Source organism: Scyliorhinus torazame, chromosome 24, assembly GCF_047496885.1.
Source record: "Scyliorhinus torazame isolate Kashiwa2021f chromosome 24, sScyTor2.1, whole genome shotgun sequence".
Taxonomy (NCBI): Eukaryota; Metazoa; Chordata; class Chondrichthyes; order Carcharhiniformes; family Scyliorhinidae; genus Scyliorhinus; species Scyliorhinus torazame.
Window position 1 is genome coordinate 48,347,349 of NC_092730.1, and position 16,464 is coordinate 48,363,812.

General features: G+C 43.0%; 2 non-coding genes across 2 annotated transcripts; one reads left to right on the forward strand and one right to left on the reverse strand.

The window, feature by feature from the left end:
• Positions 1-670: 670 nt before the first annotated feature.
• Positions 671-752, reverse strand: trnas-uga (transfer RNA serine (anticodon UGA)). Its single transcript has one exon. It is a non-coding gene; the product is annotated as a tRNA-Ser (tRNA).
• A 692-nt stretch (positions 753-1,444) lies between these two features.
• trnak-cuu (transfer RNA lysine (anticodon CUU)) lies at positions 1,445-1,517 on the forward strand. The gene has a single exon. It is a non-coding gene; the product is annotated as a tRNA-Lys (tRNA).
• Positions 1,518-16,464: the final 14,947 nt, after the last annotated feature.

Consider the following 16,464-nt stretch of genomic DNA (forward strand, 5'->3'; position numbering starts at 1 on the left):
CCGGCTCAATAAAATCAATCACAGGCCCATGATCTGCTTTCCTCCTGTTCTCAGACACATCCACTTTGTACAAGGGCGCACTAACTGGTTTTCAGAGTAAGAGTCAGACTGCAGTCACTTCGTTCTCTCTCGATCCCTTTATCCCAGAACCACCTCACAACCAGGAATGGAACTTCTCACAGAGCCAAGAATGGAATAGTTTGTCGATTCTTCCACTGATTCAGGACCGTCCATCACCAGGACGTATTCGTCCAAAAGAGTTGGGATGAGATGGGGCTGATTTCACTGTGTATCCAATCAGTCCCCGGAGAAGCACAAAAACAGTGAGTGAGGGAGAGAGAAAGAAACAAAGAAACAGATAGAGAGATAAAATATGTTCCATTTCTACCACGATCTTTTTACCCAGAAATCCGTTCACCTGAATGAAACCGAACCACGTTTCCATTCGCTGCCGTTGCTGCTTCTCCTTCCAAACGTTGCAGGAAACGTTATTATTTATTAATTGTTGTTTTGAGTGCGAGCTTCTTTATATTTCGTTCAGTTTCAAAAACAAATGTTAAATAACTGACTGAACTCGATATAGGTTCAAACCGTTCATTTACCAACATGCCGATTCATTCTCGAGTCAGCGGCTTGTGCGCGGACTTCAACAAACATTTCGAATCACAGTCGCTGCGAGCAGGGCTCGAACCTGCGCGGGAAACACCCATTGGATTTCAAATCCAACGCCTTAACCACTCGGCCATCGCAGCTGTATCATTTCATTGGTAATTTGGTCCATGGAATACACTCTAAAACCAGCCTGGAATCACTCCAGGAAGTTACTACATTCAAACGATCAACGGGGCCCCGGGGTTGATGTGAGGAGGGGTTGAATCTTCGTGGGAAATGACCATTGGATTTGGAGAGAAGCCTTGAGAGACTCGAAAATCTCAGCTCCCGAAACGCACAATTCCACCGATTAAATGGTTTGTGGAACACCATCAGTTACATTGGAAATCTATTAGGAATTCCAATGGAACAGGACCACACTTCCCAGTCTGGAAGAAAATTAAAATGATGAAATCTAGGAATTACAGCACACAAGGAGACCTGTGCAGGCCGAATGGTCACATGATGACCTGATGACGCAACTAACATGATCACGTGTCTGGATTCCGGCAGTTCCCCGGATCGCGGTCAGAGCACAAGCCAATTATTAAGTCAGTTATTTTTTATTACATGTCCTTGGTCGCCAGTCATTGAGAGAGCAGCATTTCTACATGGTGTCAGGAGTGGGCAGTATGGCAGAAGGACTCCACCGCATCAACATCCTTGGATCATAGAATCGTAGAATCTCCAGCGCAGAAGGAGGCCATTCGGCCCAACGAGCCAGCAGTGACCATCCGAATGAGCACCACAGCGACTCTCTTCGAGAAGAGGTTTAAGAGCTAATGCAGCACCAGCCCCGCTAGCTCAGTCGGTAGAGCATGGGACTCTTAATCCCAGCGTCGTGGGTTCGAGACCCACGTTGGGCGCGTCTATATCATTATCGGAAATTATTGATGCTGAATGAACTGTCTTCATAACAGCAACACAAGGTTATGTCGCTGGACTGGGAATCCAGAAGCCTGAACTAACCATTGGGAGCAAAATTTAATAAATGTGGAATTGAAATTTCGTCTCAGTAATCTGCTTCAGAGGGACCATATTTCCACAACAGAGAGCACGGTTATACAGCAGAGAGCTCGGTTATACAGCAGAGAGCACAGTTACACAGCAGAGAGCACGGTTGCACAGCAGGATATACATTTACAAACAGGGCCTCTCTGCAGCAGAAAACGCATTTTCCTAAATAACCATTTTCTCCATCTCAGCACCTTTTCTGTGTGTCATTGTGTGTGTGTCCTGATAGTCTCTTCCTGATTTTCTGTGCGTCTCTGTCTGTCACAGCCGTGCTGATGTTACGTATTAATCTCACTTTTCCCAAACAGTAATTGTGATTGATAAATACAGAAAGATTTCCACACTGACATTCAGTACCAATGTCTGAATCCCACCCTCACATACAGTACAAGACATTGACTCATAAGGAAGGAATCCTGCTCTCACAAACTGTTCCAGAGACTGAGGTGCAGAGTGTTCCCTCCACTCGCGAACACTACCTGTGATTTACAGATACAGAACAAATCTCAGTCAGGTGAGTAGCAGAGTTTGATGGGGACGACATGTATTCCACAATCACCTTCTCTGCGCCAGATAATCAGATGCAGTCGACACGCGGTGTCTGTGTTGGTTTAACAAGAGTTTTACACAAGACCCGGAACACATTTACACAATATCAGGGCATAAGACGTAGGAGCAGAAATAGACCATTCAGCACATCGAATATGCTCCGTATTTCAATGAGATCATGCTTGATCTGATATATGACGTGTTATGGCCTCATACGGTGGCACGTTGTCACAGTGGTTACCTCACAGCGCCCGCGATCCGGGTTCAATTCCAGCCTTTAGTCACTGACTGTGTGGAGTTTGCACTTTCTCTCCGTGTCTGTATGGGTTTCCTCCGGGTGCTGCGATTTCCTCGCACAGTCCAAATGTGTGCGGGGCAGGTGGAGTGTCCATGCTAAATTGCCCCTTAGTGTTCAGAATGTTGGGTGGTGTTACAGGGATGTGGTGGGGACATAGGGGCTCTTTCAGAGGGTCGGTGCAGAGTCGATGGGCCGAATTGCCTCCTTTTACATTTTAATGATTTCATGATAATCCTCATGTCCACTTTCCCGGCTTTTTATCTCTAGATTTCATGATGAACCTTTAAAACCAACATTCCAACTAAGCCCCAGGTACCAGTAACTCCTCAATGGTCGTTAATTTCCCGGCTGTCAATCATTTGGTCAGTCTGAGGAAGTCACATCCTGGAAATGTCACACATTGATCCAGTTCTAAAGTAAATTAAATCGCTCTAGTCCCTGATGACCATAGGCTGCTTTCCCCTTTGAGGGTGAGATCTGACTGGTGGTGATTTAACCTGAGGTTCACCATTCCTCAGGCGAGGAGCAATAATAATAATAATAATAATCGCTTATTGTCACAAGTAGGCTTCAATGAAGTTACTGTGAAAAGCCCCGAGTCGCCACATTCCGGCGCCTGTTCGGGAAGGCTGCAACGGGAATTGTGAGAAGGCGGGGTTTTCATGATTCAGTTCTGGCATAACCGTGTGATCTGAATCTAATTCATCTGGTTTTCCTTCTGCTAATCTGGTCTCACAATGGGGCAAACCTCACTGATTGGATAGACGAGTGATCGTTCTTCAGTCTTGTCATGGACGGAACCGCTGAATATGGAGGCATATCCTGTGTGGCAGGATTTAGCTCCAACTCAATCTATAAGTTTGTGATGATAGCACTGTGGTAAGTCATATCGCAAACAATGACGAATCACATACAGAAGGTAGATAAAAGACATGGTTGCATAGTGCACTGTCATGAATGAAATGAAATGAAAAGAAATGAAATGAAAATCGCTTATTGTCACGAGTAGGCTTCAATGAAGTTACTGTGAAAAACCCCTTGTCGCCACATTCCGTCGCCTGTTCGGGGAGGCTGGTACGGGCAGGCTGCTGGCCTGCCTTGGTCTGCTTTAAAAGCCAGCGATTTAGCCTAGTGTGCTAAACCAGCCCCTGTATTGTGAGTGTACCTTCAAGACATGGATGTTGAAGCAATGTACATTTAAGAAAACAGTGATGTCAGAGAGTGGGTGGAGCTGGGCTTTAGGTCAGCCATTTTGCAGGTTTTTAGTTTCAGTTTAAAAAGCAGCTTTTGTGTGTCTGTGTGTTTCCAGAGAGCTGCAAGTTTGAAAAGAGCTAGGGAGTGTCTGTGTTTGCAGGGAGCTGGATCTCTGACATAAAAGACCATCTCGGGATCATTTGGGTGATTTAAATTCATAATTGTAAAGCCCTTAACTTGATGTGATTCTGTTTGGAAGTCGCTTGGAAGTTTGAAGGAACATTTTAAGGAATTATTTACTGTTGCAATATTTTCTGAGTTATCTTTGAAGTAAGGGGCGTTAAGAGATCCAATGTTTATTGAAGATGTTAAGTTGAGTTTATGGAATAAACAGTGTTTGGTGTTTAAAAACCCACGTGTCCATAACTTTAATGCCATACCTAGGGAAAAAGCCGTGTGCTAGGAAAAGCAACAGATCAATTAAAGGGAGAGGTTGGTTGAACTCCATGATACATTTTGGGGTTCTGAAAACGCATCGCCCATAACAATTGGGGGCTCGTCCGGAATAAAAGTCTGTCGATTGGATTGGCTTTTGTGAACTTAAAGACAGTGAAGGATTGTTGCTTTTCCGGTGTGGTACTTTAGTTTAAGTGGGGAGAGTGTTGTGAACAATGGCCCTTTCAGAGGCTCAGAAGTTTTTGGGGTGGAGAATGTCACACGTAGTAGTTTACGGACAGAAACGAAAAGCAGACTGTTAGATTTGGCAAGAATATTGCAGTTAACATTACCTGACAAAATGCGGAAAAGATGCCGTGGTCAAGCATTTACAGTTGCCTGAGATAGGGTTTGACTCATTGGAAATGGCAAAAATTCAGTTGCAAATTAAACAAATGCAACATGAGAAAGAATTAAAGCGGCTTGCATACGAGAGTGAGAGAGAGGAGCAAGAAAGAGAAAGAGAGAGAGAGGAAAAAGAAAGAGAAAGAGAGAGAGGAAAAAGTAAAGGAGAGAGAAGAAAGGAGAAAAGCAAGAGTAGCCCTAGCAGAACAAAAAGAAAAAGAAAGGGAGATACAGATCAGGGAAAAAGATAAAGAGAGGGAGTTTGAACATCAGAAAATGGCCATGAAACATGACAATCAGTTAAAATTGGCAGACGTAAAGTGAAACGGACAGTTGGATGATAGCGATGAAGATAGTGAGTACGAGCGTCATAGTCGAAGGCTTGGTAAGAATCTATTTAATTCTGTCCAAGCATTGCCAAGGCTTGGCGAGAAGGAAGTGGAAGCCTTTTTCATTTCATTTGAGAAGGTAGCTAAACAAATGAAATGGCTGCAGGACATCTGGGTGTTACTGATTCAAACAAAGCTGGTCGGCAGAGCGAGTGAAGTGTTTGCATCAATACCGGATGAGGTATCTGGAACGTATGAGGAGGTGAAGAAACCCATCTTGAGTGTATATGAGCTAATGCCTGAAGCTTACAGACAAAGGTTTAGAAATTTAAGGAAAGAATTTGGTCAAACATACATGGAGTTTGAAAGGCTCAAACAGAGTAATTTTGATTGGTGGATAAGGGCTTTGAAAATAGAACAAAGATATGAAGCTCTCAGAGAAATAATACTTTGGAGGAGTTTAAAAATTCAATTCCTGATCTAATGTGAACTCATGTGGAAGAACAGGGGGTTAAAACTGCGAGATTAGCAGCGTAAATGGCAGATGATTATGAATTAGTTCAAAAATCAAAGATTGGTTTCCGACATCAGTTTCAGACGGTGAGGGATAGAAACTGGGGACATGAGAAATACTCAAGTGGTAAAGGTAAAGGTGATCTGATGGGAGACAATAAAGAAAGTGTACCTCAAATTTAAAAATAAATCCAGGAAGTTGGAAAAGAAATGAAAAGTTTCAAATGTTTTCACTGTAATAAATTTGGCCATGTAAAGTCACAGTGTTGGTGGTTGAAGAAAAGCACTGAGAAGGCTGATGTGGTAAAGCAGGATAAGACAGTGAACTTTGTTAGAGTGGTAAAGGAAAGCCCAAGGGAAGCGAAGGAGGTGCAAACAATTGTACAGCCTGTTCAAGAAGTAATTGTTAAGAAGGTGCCAGATGTATTAAAACAATTTACTTGCGTGGGTAAAGTTTACTCATGTGTATCAGGAGGAGCAGGTAACGAAGTCACAATTTTAAGAGATACAGGGGCTAGTCAATCTTTAATGGTAAGAGATGAGGAATTATGTAGTTTGGGAAGAATGTTGCCAGAAAAGGTGGTGATATGTGGAATTCAGGGTGAGAGGAGTAGCGTTCCATTATATAGGTAATGTTGGAAAGTCCAATGAAGGGTGGTGAAGTGGTAGTAGGAGTAATAGATAAACTATCTTGTCCAGGAATACAGTTTATCTTGGGTAATGATATAGCTGCATCGCAGGCGGGAGTGATGCCTACTGTGGTTGATAAGCCAGTGGAAAATCAGTCAACTGAAGTGTTGACGGACGAATATCCTGGGAGTATTCCGGGTTGTGTAGTAACAAGGTCGCAAAGTCACAGGTTAAGACAAGAGGAGAAATCAAAGAGTGAAGATGAAGTTGAAATGCAATAATCAGAAACGATTTTTGATCAGATGGTTGAAAAAGAACAAGAACCGGTGGAGGATGAGGCGGATGTTTTTAGTTCAGGAAGATTGGCGGAGTTACAACAGAAATCTGTAGAAATAAAACGGATATATCAGAAAGCATATACGGAAGAGGAATCTGAGAGTATACCAGAGTGTTATTACCGGAAAAATGATGTCCTGATGAGAAAATAGAGACCTTTACATATGCAGGCGGATGAAAAGTGGGCAGAAGTTCATCAAGTAGTATTGCCGGTAGGGTATACAGAGGAGGTGCTGCGAGTTGCACATGAGGTACCAGTAGGAGATCATTTGGGAATAAGGACAACTCAAGTTAAAATCCAGAAAGAAAATTTTGGCCTGGACTATATAAAGATGTAGTTACATTTTCTAAATTATGTCGCACATGTCAAGTGACAGGGAAACCTCAAGCAGTGATGTAACCAGCGCCCTTAATACCCAGCCCAGCATTTGAGGAACCTTTTACAAGGGTCCTAATCGATTGTGTAGGACCGCTTCCTAAAACAAAAAATGGGTATCAATATCTTTTGACTGTAATGGATGTGTCTACTAGGTTTGCAGAGGCCATTCCAGTACGTAATATTACAGCTAAATGGATGAAAATCGCTTATTGCCACAAGTAGGCTTCAATGAAGTTACTGTGAAAAGCCCCTTGTCGCAACATTCCGGCGCCTGTTCGGGTAGCGTGGTACGGGAATTGAACAGTACTGCTGGCCTGCCTTGGTCTGCTTTGAAGGCCAGCTCTTTAGCGCTGTGCTAAACCAGCTCCTGGCTGATTGTGGAGGAGTTACTTCAATTCTTTACTAGATATGGACTACCCTCAGAAATTCAATCGGATCAAGGAACGAATTTTACTTCAAAGTTATTCAAAGAAGTTGTGGAATACTTCGGAGTAAAACAATTTAAATCAACTGCGTACCATCCAGAATCGCAGGGAGCGTTAGAAAGGTGGCATCAGACATTTAAGACAACGTTGAGGGCGTATTATCAAGATTATCCAGAGGATTGGGGTAAAGGAATCCTATTCGTATTGTTTAAATTAGGGATGCACCTATTGAGTCTACCAAATTTAGTCCTTTAGAACAAATTTTTGGTCATTACACTATTTGGAAATTACACTATTGGATTACGTGTCAAATTTTAGGGAACGATTAAATAGAGCAGGTGAATTGGCTAGACAACATTTGAAAGTTGCACAAAATGTGATGAAACGGGTAGCGGACAAGAAACCAAAGTTTGTAGTTTTGCCAGTCAAGATAAAGTTTTAGTGTTGTTACCAGTGGTAGGGGAGCCTTTAAAAGCTAGGTTTTGCGGACAGTATCAGATTGAAAGGAAATTAAGTGAGGTGAATTATGTGGTAAAAACACCAGATAGAAGGAAGGCTCACCGAGTCTGTCATGTGACTATGCTAAAAAGGTACTTTGAAAGGGAAGGAGAGAAAAAGGTTTTAATGATTCTAACTCAAAGTGACGAACCAAATCCAGATGACTGTGATTTGACATACCTCAAATTCAATTGGAAAATGAGGATGTTCTTAAAAATTGGGATGAATTGTGAAGTTACCTGCCAGAGGAAAAACGAACTGACCTGAAAGAGTTATTGATATCACATGGGCAAGTTTGTAGAGATAAATTGGGAAGTACTAAAATGGCTATACATGATGTAGATGTGGGAAATGCTGTTCCTGTCAAACAACATCCATATAGACTTAATCCTTTAAAATTGGCACAGGTTAACAGAGAGATTGAGGGTGTGCTGACGAATGGCATAATTGAAGTGGGGTGCAGCCAATGGAGCTCACCCATAGTGATGGTACCTAAACCAGACGGTACCCAACGGTTGGGTGTGGACTACAGAAAGATGAATGCAGTTACAAGAACGGACTCTTATCCTATCCCACCATTGAGGGATTGCATTGAGAAAGTGGGACAATCTGATTTTACTTCCAATTTCCAGACATGGAAAGAACATTTAAAGCATCGTATGGAGTTCTTCGATCGACTACAGGAGGAAGGTTTGGTGATAAACCTACGCGAAAGTGAATTTGGAGAAGCCCAAATCAATTTCCTTGCGGAGTTTCCGATACCCTCAAGATAAAGGGAAATAATGTGATTTCTTAGCATGAGTGGATTTGATTGAACAGCTGTGCAAAAGTTTTGTAGCATGATTACTCCACTGATGGAATTACTGAAGAACCGTAAAAAAAAATTAATGGACAGCGAACTTTCAACAGGCATTTGGCTGCCTGAAAGCTGTGATCACCAATATTCCTGTATTGGAGAATTGTAAGGGACTCTGTGGTCAGATTGAACTAAAGTATCTGATTCTAAAGAGAAATGCCGAGGAGTAGAGGAATGGATGGATCGTGCAGAGACTTTTTTCAAAGAGACTGTCAATCGAGAAGGATTTCGGTTGGAGGAAGAAGAACAAAGAAAAATGGACTATGTTATTATACCTGTTTGAGTGTGTTGTTTTCTTTAAATGAAAATGTATATTTACTGTGTACATTTCTTAGTGGATGGTGCAAAAGTGAAAAATTAAACCATCTTGAAGTTGATGGTTTTTTTTTTCCTTGGGGGGAGGTGTCATGCGAGAGTGCCTTTAATAACTGGATGTTTAAGCAATGTACCTTTAAGAAAACAGTGATGTCATAGAGTGGGTGGAGCTCAGCTCAGTTCAGCCATTTTGCAGTCTGTGTTTTGGCAGGTTTTTAGTTTCAGTTTAAAAGCAGTGTCTGTGTGTTTCCAGAGAGCTGCAAGTTTTGCAGTTTGGTTTTGCTGAGAGCAGCTAAAAAAGTGCCTGGCTGGTTTTGCTGAGGGCAGTTTAAAAGTAGAAAGCAAGTTTGCGACAGTCTCTGCCAGTCTACAAAATATATATATATCCTTTAACCTGATGTGATACTGTTTAAAGGTGTTAAGTCTCTTGGAAGTTTGAAGGAACATTTGAATGAATTATTTACTGTTGCAATATTTTCTGAGTTATCTTTCAAGTAAGGGGTGTTAAGAGATCCAATGTTTATTTAAGCTGTTAAGTTGAGTTCATGGAATAAACAGTGTTTTGTGTTTAAAAACCCACGTGTCCGTAATTGTAATATCACACCTATGGAATAAGCCGTGTGCTCGGAAAAGCAACAAATCCATTAAAGGGTGAGGTTGGTTGAACTCCATGAGACATTTTGGGGTTCTGAAAACCTCTCGCCCATAACACAAGAAATTTGAAAATGGTCAGAGACAGTTGGAATGAAATGGGATGAAAACAAATGGGTCGAGATGGGGTAGAGCCAATCATCTGAAGTTGTTGAATTCGATGTTGAGACCGGAAGGCTGCAGCGTCCCTAACCGGAAGATGAACTTCCTGGAGTGATTCCAGGCTGGTTTTATAATGTATTCCATTGGACTCTGTTCAATTCCCCACTGCGAAAATCAATCGCAATCCCGGTTGGTTGTCAGTAAATGGTTTGAATTTATCGAGTTCAGTCTGACATTGAACATTTTGTTGGGAAACTAAACGAAATATGAAGATGAATAAAAAGTTCACACTCAAAGCAACAATCACTAAATAATAACGTTAATAATAATAAATAATAAGTTCCATTGCTGGTTGTGAGGTGGCTCTGAGATAAAGGGATCGAGAGAGAACAAGGTGACTGCAGTCTGACTCTTACTCTGAAAACCAGTTAGTGCGCCCTTGTAGAAAGTGGATGTGTCTGAGAACAGGATGAAAGCAGATCATGGGCCTGTGATTGATTTTATTGAGCCGGATCTAGAAAAGTGAAGCAAACTTCTAACCAGTCGGCGCCTGTCTGAGTAACTGGCAAGGGTTGACGGCTGACATTGAGACAGTTCAGAGGGAATTCGCTGCAGCAAATCCATTCTTTAGAGATGTTGGCATATTGTTTTCAGAGAGACTGTCATACTTTCTTTAATTATGATTTGTGCTTGTTTTCGTTTTGTTCAGTAATTTGGGGAATCTATTTGGAGCGGGTGCAGTTGGTCAATATCTGTGCCTCTTGCTTGTCCAGCTCCCCGGGCAGCAGCAGCTCCATTCCTATCCAGATGTGTGGACAGATACGGCAAACCCACATTATTGTATCCCCGCGGAGGTTCGAACCCCGCTCGCAGCGGCTCTGCTCCGGAATATTTACTCAGCTCCATAAACAAACCACTGACCACACAAATGACCGGCGCTCCCTTTGCCTCTCATTGATGGTTTTCATCCAATTTCGCTATTTGGGGAATGAAAGTAACATTTTATCGCGTGAGATAATTTGCATATTTAAAAGAATTGCACTAAACATCTGAAACAATTCTTAATAAATGATAATTAATCAAAATTAAGCAAGTGTCCTGAAACGATTGGAAGGAAAGGCCCATCCCACCAGGACAGCAATGTTGGGAATGGACTGGAGTGAAACAATCCCAGACCATGTCCAACATGTTTCTCCTCAGCATGAAAACTCCCCGCGGAAAGACTGAAACAGACACACATTTGATCACATCACGATTAACATCACTCACACCTTAACCATGAGCCACTGATGACGTCATGATTAAACAGACAACATTTGCAGTGGTGAGTGAGTATTATTCCTGCCAATATCTCATCTCCACTGACTGGAATGGGTTCTGTTTATTATCACGGTGACGTCATTTGGTAACGTTAAAATCACAATATCCAGTAATACCCCACAGAGGGGCAATAAGGATATTTAACAATAGCCATTAATACCCCACAGAGGAACAATAAGAAAATTTACAATATCCAGTAATACTCCACAGAGGGACAATAAGGATATTTAACAATATCCAGTAATACCCCACAGAGGGGCAATAAGAAAATTTACAATATCCAGTAATACCCCACAGAGGGGCAGCAAGGATATTTAACAATATCCAGTAATACCCCACAGAGGGGCAATGAGGATATTTAACAATATCCAGTAATACCCCACAGAGGGACAATAAGGAAATTTAACAATATCCAGCAATACCCCACAGAGGGACAATACGGATATTTAACAATATCCAGTAATACCCCACAGAGGGGCAAGAAGAAAATTTACAATATCCAGTAATACCCCACGGAGGGGCAATAAGGATATTTAACAATAGAACATAGAACATTACAGCGCAGTACAGGCCCTTCGGCCCTCGATGTTGCGCCGAACTGTGAAACCACTCTAAAGCCCATCTACACTATTCCCTTACCGTCCATATGTCTATCCAATGACCATTTGAATGTCCTTAGTGTTGGCGAGTCCACTGCTGTTGCAGGCAGGGCATTCCACGCCCTTACTACTCTCTGAGTAAAGAACCTACCACTGACATCTGTCTTATATCTATCTCCCCTCAATTTAAAGCTATGTCCCCTCGTGCTAGACATCACCATCCGAGGAAAAAGGCTCTCACTGTCCACCCTATCCAATCCTCTGATCATCTTTTGTGTCTCAATTAACTCACCTCTTAACCTTCTTCTCTCTAACGAAAACAGCCTCAAGTCCCTCAGCCTTTCCTCATACGATCGTCCCTCCATACCAGGCAACATTCTGGTAAATCTCCTCTGCACCCTTTCCAATGCTTCCACATCCTTCCTATAATGCGGCGACCAGAATTACACGCAATACTCCAAATGCGGCCGCACTTTAGTTTTGTATAGCTGCAACATGACCTCATGGCTCCTAAACTCAATCCCTCTACCAATAAAAGCTAACACACCGTACGCCTTCTTAACAACCCTCGCAACCTGGGTGGCAACTGTCAGGGATCTATGTACATGGACACCGAGATCTCGCTGCTCATCCACACTGCCAAGAATCTTGCCATTAGCCCAGTACTCAGTCTTCCTGTCATTCCTTCCAAAATGAATCACCTCACACTTTTCTGCATTAAACTCCATTTGCCACCTCTCAGCCCAGCGCTGCACCTTATCTATGTCTCTCTGTAATTTGTAACATCCTTCTGCACTGTCCACAACTCCACCGACGTTATAGAATATAGAATATAGAATATAGAAAATACAGCACAGAACAGGCCCTTCAGCCCACGATGTTGTGCCGAACCTTTGTCCTAGATTAATCATAGATTATCATTGAATTTACAGTGCAGAAGGAGGCCATTCGGTCCTTTGAGTCTGCACCAGCTCTTGGAAAGAGCACCCTACCCAAACTCAACACCTCCACCCAACACCAAGGGCAATTTGGACATTAAGGGCAATTTATCATTGGCCAATTCACCTAAGCCGCACATCTTTGGACTGTGGGAGGAAACCGGAGCACCCGGAGGAAACCCACGCAGACACGGGGAGGACGTGCAGACTCCGCACAGACAATGACCCAAGCTGGAATCGAACCTGGGACCATGGATCTGTGAAGCAATTGTGCTATCAACAATGCTACCGTGCTGCGTTCGTGTCATCTTCAAATTTACTCACCCATCCTTATACGCCCTCCTCCAGGTCATTTATAAAAATGACAAACAGCAGTGGCCCCAAAACAGTCCTTGTGGTACAGCACTAGTAACTGGACTCCAGCCTGAACATTTCCCATCAACCACCACCCTTTGTCTTCTTCGAGCTAGCCAATTTCTGATCCAAACTGCTAAACCTCCCTGAATCCCATGCCTCCGTATTTTCTGCAGTAGTCTACCGTGCAGAACCTTATCAAACGCTTTATGAAATCCATATACACCACATCAACTGCTCTACCCTCATCCACCTGTTTGGTCACCTTCTCAAAGAACTCAATAAGGTTTGTGAGGCACGACCTACCCTTCAGAAAACCGTGTTGACTATCTCTAATCAAATTATTCCTTTCCAGATGATTATACACCCTATCTCTTATAAACCTTTCCAATATTTTTCCTACAACAGAAGTAAGGCTCACTGGTCTATAGTTACCGGGAATATCTCTCCTCCTCTTCTTGAACAAGGGGACAACATATGCTATCCTCTAGTCTTCTGGCACTATTGCTGTAGACAAAGATGACTTAAAGATCAAGGCCAAAGGCTCAACAATCTCCTCCCTAGCTTCCCAGAGAATCCTAGGATAAATCCCATCCGGCCCACGTGACTTATCTATTTTCACACTTTCCAGAATTGCTAACACCTCCTCCTTATGAATCTCAAGCCCTTCTAGTCTAATATTCTTCTCGACAACATTGTCTTTGTTCTGTGTGAATACTGACGAAAAATATTAATTTAGCAATACCCCACAGAGGGACAATAAGGATATTTAACAATATCCAGTAATACCCCCACAGAGGGACAATGAGGATATTTAATAATATCTAGTAATACCCCACAGACGGGCAATAAGGGTATTTAACAATATCCAGTAATACCCCACAGTGGGACAATAAGGATATTTAACAATATCCAGTAATTCCCCACAGAGTGGTAATAAGGATATTAAACAATATCCAGTAGTACCCCGCAGAGGGGCAATAAGGATATTTAACAATATCATGTAATACCCCACAGAGGGGCAATACAGATATTTAACAATCTCCAGTAATACACCACAGAGGGACAATAAAGATATTTAACAATATCCAGTAATACCCCACAGAGGGGCAATAAGGATGTTTAACAATATCTAGTAATACCCCACAGAGAGGCAATAAGGATGTTTAACAATATCTAGTAATACCCCACATAGAGGCAATAAGGATATTTCACAATATCCGGTAATACCCCACAGAGGGACAATAAGGATATTTAACAACATCCAGTAATACCCCACAGAGGGACAATAAGGGTATTTAACAATATCCAGTTATAAACCAGAATAAAACTCGAGACACCAGTTTCCCCTCTCGGGCGGGTGTGAACAATCCAACCAGACTATTTACAACCAGAGAAGAGGAGATTTACCCGGAGTCCTGCCTCCAGCTGCCTTTCTTCCTCCAGCTCTCTCCCTCTGTTCCTTCTTCACTCTCACACATTGTGCCATCCTTCGATTTCCCTCCCTTTCCCCCTCCCTGTCTCTTCCTACCCCACTCCCTCTCTCTAATGTCTTTCTCTTTCTCTGGGCTCTCCCTTGTCTCCGGGCTCCCACTGACCCCGGGCTCGGGGACTCTCATCCCGGCCAGGGCTCTTTAACCGGCTCCATTCACAGGAAAGGTTTCCACAATAACATCCACTGTCTCTGAATCCCCCAAACTGAAATTCAGACTCACCGTTAAGGTGAAGACTGCGGACTGCGGTTCCCTCTCCTGCTGTTTAATACAGATCACTATAACTGTGTACAGTGAGCAGAAAGAAATTGCTGTTGTTTGTAAACATTTCTTACTGACATCACTGTCATTCTGCTTTAACAGGACGAGGTTGTGTCTTCTGATATTTGAATCGATATAAAACTGTGCAAAGATATAAACTGAACGGGTAAATCTGAAATATCCTGAAAAGATTATTTACATTATGCTTCTAAACGGAGTCATTTCATTTCCACACAATGAACTTTGTCCAAATGTAAAATTGTGGAATCAGCTGTAGATAAACTCAGTCAGCCTGACGTGATTTGAACAAGCAACCTCCTGATGTGACAAAGAGTCATTAGATTCAAAACATTAGATTTTACTCTCCCTACAGATGCTGCCAGACCTGCTGAGATTTTCCATCATTTTCTCTTTCGTATCAAGCAACCTTCTGATCTGGAGTCAGACGCGCTACCGTTGCGCGACACGCTCAAGTGCTGGTCACTGAACCTTTCTCCTCATAGATTTATTCATTATCAGTCAATGACTGGTACTGCACGTGAGGGTGGAATCCAGTCTCTGTCAGATATTGGTGCCGAATATCAGTGTGGAAATCTTTCTGTATCTACAATCACAATTACTGTTTGGGAAAAGTGGGATTAATTCAGTATCGGTCGGTATGAGTGTTTTTTGGGCTGTTGGGGCACTCAACAGCGGATCAATGGTTTCCTGCTTGAACCAAGCATAGAATTCATTGAGTTCATCGGAGAGGGGTGCTCTGCTGCTGGAGACGCTGCTCGGCGTCGCTTTGTAGCCCGTTATGTTGTTTAAACCTTGCCACAACCGACGAGAGTCTGTAACGCTAGGCTGTGACTCTAGCTTGGTCTGATATTCTCTCTTGGCATACCGGATGGCTTTACCGAGGTTGTACCTGGATTTATTGTATAGGTCAGGGCCGCCTGACTTGAACACCTCAGACCTGTCCTTCTGTAGGGAGTCAATCTCCCGATTAAGCCATGGTTTCTGTCATGATATCCTCATTAACATATCTTGGTGCAATAACACACAAACACTGATGGGCAGGTAGATGGACCAACCAACACACACACAACATCGCAGCCAATCAGCAGTGAGAGCACACTCACTATAAAACAGGGAACACCACAGTTCCCGCTCATTCTACCAGGAGATAGCTCAGAGCACAGAGCTGACAGCGAGCCACTCAGACATACACCATGTGCTGAGTGCCTCACTAAGATAGTGCTAGGGCTGGGTCCACAGGTTAGCTGTTGAAGTACGAACCACAGCCAGAAGTTAATAGTTATTATTGTACAGAATAATAAAACAGAGTTGTACCATCTACAACCGTGTTGGTTTGTTTGTTTATCGGAACACCCAACACGACATGATACCAGGTCTGGATACTCGCCAGCAACTGTGAGACCTACCTGCACCTCTTCAGAAACCCGCCATCCTGCGCCATTGAAACCATCATCCCGCCACATTGGATCGCTGGAACCTTCATATTCCGGATCGCTGGAAATCTTGGCGTCAACTGGAAGCTGTTTAAACAGAGCTTCCAACTCTTCCTAGAAGCCACAGGCAGGGAGAATGCATCGGACATCAGGAAGATCGCCCTCCTCCTCTCCACGGCAGATCAACACGCCATCCACATCTACAACTCCCTGGCATTCACGGAAGGCGAGGACAAGACGAAGTACAAGACGGTCCTTCTAAAATTTGAGCAACACTGCAGCGTGGAAGTAAATGAGAGCTTCAAGAAGTAGCTCTTCCAGCAGCGCCTGCAGGGTATGGATGAGCCTTTTCAGTCTTATTTGACATATCTCCATATCCTCGCGCAGTCCTGCGGCTATGAGGCCACCTCCGACTCCATGATTCGGGATCAGATAGTTTTTGGGGTCACCTCGGATACCCTACGC